The 6,251-nt window shown below is 35.3% G+C and overlaps 1 long non-coding RNA gene across 1 annotated transcript in view; it reads right to left on the minus strand.

The window, feature by feature from the left end:
- LOC132682011 (uncharacterized) overlaps positions 1–6,251 on the minus strand; it is a 174,171-nt gene that overhangs the window by 119,457 nt on the left and 48,463 nt on the right. The window lies entirely within an intron of this gene.

The following is a 6,251-nucleotide window of genomic DNA, read 5'->3' on the forward strand; positions in this document are numbered from 1 at the left end:
AAGAAAACAAGATCCATCTGTATTCTGTTTACAAGAGACTCACTTTAGACCTAAAGACACCTTCAGATTGAAAGTAAGGGGATGGAGAACCATCTTTCATGATAATGATCAACAAAAGAAAGCCAGAGTAGCCATACTTATATCAGACAATCTAGACTTTAAAATAAAGACTGTATCAAGAGATGCAGAAGGGCATTATATCATAATTAAGGGGTCTATTCACCATGAAGACCTAACAATTGTAAACATTTATGTGCCAAATGTGAAAGCACCCAAATGCATAAATCAATTAATCACAGGGGCGCCTGGGTGGCGCAGTCGGTTAAGCGTCCGACTTCAGCCAGGTCACGATCTCGCGGTCTGTGAGTTCGCGGTCCATGAGTTCGAGCCCCGTGTCGGGCTCCGGGCTGATGGCTCAGAGCCTGGAGCCTGTTTCCGATTCTGTGTCTCCCTCTCTCTGCCCCTCCCCCGTTCGTGCTCTGTCTGTCTCTCTCTGTCCCAAAAATAAATAAAAAACGTTGAAAAAAATTAAAAAAAAAAAAATCAATTAATCACAAACATAAAGAAACTCATTGATAATAATACCATAACAGTAGGGGATTTCAACACCACACTCACAGCAATGGACAGATTATCTAATTAAAAAATCAACAAGGAGACAATGGCTTTGAATGACACATTGGACCAGATGGACTTATCAAATATATTCAGAACATTTCATCCTAGAGCAGCAGAATATACATTCTTCTCCAGTGCATATGGAACGTTCTCCAGAATATACCACATACAGGGACACAAATCAGCCATCAACAAGTACAAAAGGATCAAGATCATACCATGCATATTTTCAGACCACAACGCTATGAAACTCAAAATAAACCACAAGAAAAAATTTGGAAAGGTAACAAATACTTGGAGACTAAAGAACATCCTACTAAAGAATGAATGGGCTAACCAAGAAGTTAAAAAAAAAGTAAGAAGTTCATGGAAGCCAATGAAAATGATAACACCACAACCCAAAACCTCTGGGACGCAGCAAAGGCAGTCATAAGAGGAAAGTATATAGCAATCCAGGACTTCCTAAAGAAGGAAGAAAGATCTCAGATACATAACCTAACCTTACACCTTAAAGAGCTGGAAAAAGAACAGCAAATAAAATCCAAAACCAGCAGAAGACAATAAATAATAAAGAATAGAGCAGAAATTAATGCTATCGAAACCAGCCAAACAAACAAACAAACAAAAAAAAAACAATAGAACAGATCAATGAAACCAGAAGCTGGTTCCTTGAAAGAATTAACAAAATTGATAAACCACTATCCAGTTTGATAAAAAAAAAGTACCCAAGTAAATAAAATTGAGAATGAAAGAGGAGAGATCACAACCAACACAGCAGAAATAAAAACAATAATAAGAGAGTATTATGAGCAGTTATATACCAATAAAATGGGAAATCTGGAAGAAATGGACAAATTCCTCGAAACATATACACTACCAAAACTGAAACAGGAAGAAATAGAAAATTTGAACAGACCCATAACTAGTAAAGAAATCGAATTAGTAATCAAAAATCTCCCAAAAAACAAGAGTGCAGGGCCAGATGGCTTTCCAGGGGAATTCTACCAAACATTTAAGGAAGATTTAACACCTATTCTCTTGAAGCTGTTCCAAAAAACAGAAATGGAAGGAAAACTTCTAAACTCTTTCTATGAACCCAGCATTACCTTAATTCCAAAACCAGACAGAGACCCCACTAAAAAGGAGAACTATAGACCAATTTTCCTGATGAACATGGATGCAAAAATCCTCAACAAGATATTTGCCAACTGGATCCAACAATACATTAAACAAATTGTTCACCACGACCAAGTGGGATTTATACCCGGGATGTAGGGCTGGTTCATTATCCACAAAACAATCAGTGTGATTCATCACATCAATAAAAGAAAGAACAAGAACTATATGATCCTCTCAATAGATGCAGAGAAAGCATTTGACACAATACAGCATCCTTTCTTGACAAAAACCCTCAAAAAATTAGGGACAGAAGGATCATACCTTGAGATCATAAAAGCCATATATGAAAGACCCAACACTAATGTCATCCTCAATGGGGAAAAATTGAGAGCTTTCCCCCTAAAGTCAGGAACAAGACAGGGGTGTCCACTCTCACCACTGTTATTCAACATAGCATTGGAAGTCTTAGCCTCTGCAATCAGTCAACACAAAGAAATAAAAGGCACCCAAATAGGTCAGGAGGAGGTCAAACTTTCACTCTTTGCAGATGACATGATACTCTATATGGAAAACCCAAAATATTCCACCACAAAACTGCTAGAACTGATTCATGAATTCAGCAAAGTTGCAGGATATAAAATCAATGCACAGAAATCTGTTGCATTCCTATACACCAATAATGAAGCAACAGAAAGAGAAATCAAGGAATCAATCCCATTTACAATTGCACCAAAAAACCATAAAATACCGAGGAATAGATCTAACAAAAGAGGTGAAAAATCTATACACTGAAAACTACAGGAAGCTTATGAAAGAAGTTGAAGAAGACACAAAAAAATGGAAAAATATTTCATGCACCTGCATAGGAAGAACAAATATTGTTAAAATGTCAATACTACCCCAAACAATCTACATATTCAATTAAATCCCTATCAAAATAACACCACATTCTTCACAGAGCTAGAACAAACAATCCTAAAATTTGTACGGAACCAGAAAAGACCCTGAAGAGCCAAAGGATTCTTTAAAAAGAAACCAAAGCTGGAGGCATCACAATCCCGGACTTCAAGCTGTATTACAAAGTTGTAATCATCAAGACAGTCTGGTGCTGGCACAAAAACAGACATTCAGATCAATGGAACAGAATAGAGAACACAGAAATGGACCCACAAACATATGGCCAACTAATCTTTGACAAAGCGGGAAAGAATATCCAATGGAATAAAGAAAGCCTCTTCAGCAAGTGGTGCTGGGAAAACTGAACAGCGACATGTAGAAGAATGAACCTGGACCACTTTCTTACATCATACACAAAAATAAAGTAAAAATGGATGAAACACCTCAATGTAAGATAGGAAGCCATCAAAATACTCGAGGAGAAAGCAGGCAAAAACCTCTTCGATCTTGGAAACTTCTTACTCGACACATCTCCACATATAAGGAAGACAAAAGCAAAAATGAATTACTGGGACCTCATCAAAATAAAAAGCTTCTGCACAGCGAAAGAAACAATCAGCAAAACTAAAAGGCAGCCTACAGAATGGGAGAAAATATTCACAAACAACATACCAGATAAAGGTTTGTCCAAAATCTATAAAGAACTTATCAAACTCAGCACCCCAAAAACAAATAATCCAGTGAAGAAATGGGCAAAAGACATGAATAGACACTTCTCCAAGGAAGACATCCAGATGGCCAACCGACACATGAAAAAATGCTCAACATCACTCATCATCAGGGAAATACAAATCAAAACCACAATGAGATACCACATCACACCTGTCAGAATGGCTAACATTAACAATTCAGGCAACAACAGATGTTGGTGAGGATGCAGAGAAATAGGATCTCTTCTGCACTGCTGGTGGGAATGCAAGCTGGTGCGGCCACTCTGGAAAAAAGTATGGAGCAATCAGAAAGAATGAAATGTTGACATTTGCAACTGTGTGTGGAACTAGAGGGTATTATGCTAAGCAAAATTAGTCAGAGAAAGACAAATATCATATGACTTCACTCACAGAACAGGTGAACATAAGGGAAGGGAAGCAAAAATAGTATAAAAACAAGGAGTGGACAAAACATAAAAAACTCTTAAATACAGAGAATAAACAGAGGGTTTCTGGAGGGTTTGTGGGAGGGGGGATGGGCTAAATGCATAAAAGGCATTAAGAAATCTACTTCTGAAATCACTGTTGCATTATATGCTAACTAATTTGGATGTAAATTTAAAAAAAAAGTCTGGCTAATGCCTGGGTTGCATTATAAACTATACTAAAGCTTGATTCAAAATTCTCTCCTTCTGCATAATTGATTTTCCTTACTAACTCAAAACATGTGAGTCTGAAGATGTCTCTCTCCTTTTCCCCTTCCTCCCCATAATTTTCCAATGTCACTCTTTTATGTCATCACACTTTAGAAATTACACTTCTTATAAAATTCCTCTTTAAAAGAGTTCTAGGATTTAAAAATCTAGTATTAAGGATGTGTTAGAATCCAAGCAACAAATGAAATTACCAACATTTTCTTTTATAATGAGGGCTCTATGTGAAATTAATATATATGATGCAGTGTAAAAACTTATGAGTTTATACTGTACCAAAACCTATTAAGAAACACATTCAAGCTAATTTTACACCTTTTAGTCAATGTTCTAAATAATTTTGTATAGTTGTCACAAGTAGTTTCAATATAGGTGGCCAATTCTCTCTATCCAGCTTCAAGTGGTATATAACAAAAATTGTTACATTTAGATTAATATTGACCTAAATTGCTTTTCTCATGGTGTTCTGTTTTTTGTTTAGTTGTGTTTTGGGCACATTTCCAGTTACCATTTGTCAAAGGTCCTGGCTCAGCAGGTTGATGTAGAAAAATCCAACACCTATAGCTTCCCAGACTTTCCTAATAAAGTGGCATATCTTTGTCAATTTCTCTATCTCAACACAAAATTCATTTCTTCATAGCTTCTATGACTATCTGAAATAATCTCATTTATTTCTTTGCATTATGGCAGGAACTGTTCTGCTTTTCCATTCATGTGTCCCCATATAAAGTACATAGCTTATAGTAACTTTTTAATGAATATGCTTTGAATTAATTAACAATGAGTGAATGAATGAATGAATGAATGAGTGGATAGATGGAGAATGAGTCAATGAATCAACCAAATTTAATTAAAATGAATTTCTATTATAGTAAATTAGGAAGTAAGACGCAGCTTAACTTTCAACATAATCTTATACAAAATGTTGACTTGTGGCTTAATAACATTTGCCAAATCACAACATTTCAATAAATCATTCCTCCATTCCCTGTTGCATGCCATGATCTACGGACTCATGTTTAATTTATTTCATTTTCTTCCAGCCGCATCTGTATGATCTAGTCCACTTTGTATCACTTCTGTTTATACCACTGTTGCCCATGGATGTTTCTCTGTTCTTTGTTCATTCACAGCTACAGAATTGAAAACAATAATCACATAAGCTCATTTCTTGTAAAAGTCCACATGTTATTGTCCTTATCTTTAGCTTGGGTTTTGCAGAGTATGGCTTAGTTGATGCCAGTTTCTTTAAAAATGTATTTTGTACTGTTCTATTATGGTCAAAAGCAATGCACAGAAAAAAAAAAAAGCATAGATTGAAATAGATTCAAAAAGGGAGAGGATTGAGAGAAATATGTTACAAAGATCACAATCCCTTGGTCCTATATCTCATTCACATTTTCTTTACTTATATTCAGACTTGCTCCTTCTGTTTTTCCATTCTCTTCCATATTAATTCCTTTCCCTGTATTTATATACCAGTTTCCCCCTCTGGCCTGTTAATAGAATGCTCAACAGTGTTACAAAGTTGTATCTTAGTAGCTCAAAGGAATCCATTAATTTCTCTGAGGACTTATTTTACTCTCAGGAAGCAACATAGGTTCCCAGAAGATGTGTGATTAAAAAAACAAAACAAAAATCCTGGTTTTTTTTATTAAACCATATTTTTCTCCAATAGTATAAATGATTATAATTAAAAACCATAACTTTTGAGCCATGAAAATAACACTAATCTATATTTTCCATTAAACTTTGCTTAACCTTGCATTCAAGGAACCATAGCTTTTAAGCAATGCTAGATCATAAGGCCTGCCATATCCATATAGCTGTAGGGACTTATAAAGTTGTACATTATCTCCTCGCAACACATTCGTCTCTAACATACATTTAGAGAATCTAATGAAAATGAGATCAAGTTCACAGATAACTACCAATTAAAAAGAAATGAAAATTAAAATTATCCCCAGATTTGTAATCTTCTCAGAAAGAATTCATGGTATGGTGGACTGGGGCAAACAATTTTCTTATTTTTCCAATAAAGGATACCTTGGATGGGATTCTGAATTAGACGATGTAAAGTTTAAGCAAATATCAACCTTTCTATGATATATATGACTATGTAAGCCAATCAATGTTTTAGTGTTAAAACATTAAATTCCTGGGCTACTGAATCCAAAATAGAGTTATTTTTTGT

The sequence above is a fragment of the Panthera onca genome, chromosome A1, assembly GCF_046562875.1.
Source record: "Panthera onca isolate mPanOnc1 chromosome A1, mPanOnc1 haplotype 2, whole genome shotgun sequence".
In the NCBI taxonomy this organism is placed as follows: Eukaryota; Metazoa; Chordata; class Mammalia; order Carnivora; family Felidae; genus Panthera; species Panthera onca.